This window comes from Camelus bactrianus, chromosome 14 (assembly GCF_048773025.1).
Source record: "Camelus bactrianus isolate YW-2024 breed Bactrian camel chromosome 14, ASM4877302v1, whole genome shotgun sequence".
In the NCBI taxonomy this organism is placed as follows: Eukaryota; Metazoa; Chordata; class Mammalia; order Artiodactyla; family Camelidae; genus Camelus; species Camelus bactrianus.
The window spans coordinates 5,535,898-5,537,665 of record NC_133552.1 but is presented as its reverse complement, the minus strand read 5'-3'; positions in this window follow the sequence as shown (position 1 = coordinate 5,537,665).

Below are 1,768 nucleotides of genomic sequence, written 5' to 3'. Positions count from 1 at the left end.
GCGTTTCCAGAGTGCAACCAACACTGTGGCTAGGTTTGCCTAAAGCTAGTGTATCACCCAAGTGGCACATCTTTTCAGAAATCCAAAGAAGGAGATGGCTTTTGCCAAATCAAATCCCTGCAGAAATTAGCAAAGCCCCACAGAAGATGATCTGTCTAGGGAGCTGTCTCCAGGCGCCACATAGAACCCTGGTGGAGGGAAACAGAAGAGAATCAGAAACCTGGGCAGTAGGGCTGGCGACACTTTCTTCGACTTCATTTCTTCCAACAAGAAGGGGAGGAGGGGCTGGCAGGGGACAGAGAGGATACGAGGTAGGCGGGAGGAAGCAGTCAAGGGTAGACACTGGTGCCCTCGTTGAAGGAGACTCCAGGAGGTTGTCACTTGGCCAACGGCACACAGTTGCTCAGCCACGCAGTCCAGATTCACAGCCGCTTCTAGCTGACGCACCAAGCCCTGTTTTCCCCACCCCGCCTCTGCTCGCAGTGGGAACACCAGCCTTCTGAAGCTGGGTCTTCCTGCCGCCTGTTCACAGCAAGTGCAGCCTGCGTGGGCAGCGCAGTTACAAAACTGCAACATCACAGGCCAGGGTGACTCCGAGATCGCAGGCTTCCCCACCCTCCACATTGGGCACAGGAGCCCAGCGGGAGGAGAGCAGTCGTGGGAAACACCTTAATAGTAACAAATAGCTTCGTAAGCAAACGGAGGCATCAGCCTGACATGGTGAAGTTCTGCACGGCCAGTCCCAGGACCTGCTTCTGCTCTGTGGGTCCTGTGACCCCGAGGACTACAGGGTGCCTCCCTGCTCCTGTGAACCAGAGGCTTGCTCTAGTGGGGCCCGGCTCAAGGCCTTTTCCAGCTCTGACGGTCTTTCTTCTTTTAAATGTGATTCCTGCCGTGTCAAAATACCACAGACTAGGGGGCTTAAAGAGCAGGTGTATTTTCCCACAGTTCAGGAGGCTGGAAGTCCACGATTGAGGGGCTGGCAGGCTTGGTCTCCTCTGAGGCGTCTCCCCTTGGCTTGCCGATGGCCGCCTCTCCCTGCGTCTTCACACGGCCCTTCTCTGTGCCCACCCATCCCTGGGGTCTCTCTGTTAGTCCTGATCTCGTTTTCTTATAGAGACACCAATCATATCGGATTAGGGCTTCATTTAATTTAACTACCTCTTTAAAGGTCTAATCTCCAAATACAGCCCCATTCTGAGGTCCTGGGGGACTAGGGCTTCAACATATGAATTTCGGGGGGACGCAAATCAGTCCACAACACGTTATGTATTCCAGAATGTTCTCATATGTTTCCTAAATTTAAATGTCAATGGATATATCATTCAAATGTTAAAGGACACAGCAAAGGTATGGAAAATGAGGTAAAAACTTCTTCATGGAGCACAAAGAACTTTCCGGCACTATGGAAATCCAGTAGGAAATATGTACCGTTGAGCTTCAAATTAGACGCAGACTTAAACTGGGGAGGGGAGTGAAGCAGTTTCCTCTCTCCGTGGTGACACCCGCCAGGGCTCAGCTTGGACCCCAGAAGGTTTTTGTTTGAGAAGGTGTGATGTTAAAGAAAAGAAGAAGGCACTGAAGGGAATCAGGGCAGCATGGGAAAAAAATGGCAATAGCTGGACTTCATCACACTTATTTTAATATTTTTACTTTGGATGCTTGTGGGGAAGACAAGGCATCACTGTCTTTTCAGAGCTCACGCCCTGGTCACCTGGGTACCTGGGGCTAATGGCCTGAAACCTTGTCAACAGTTACACGCCAGGTG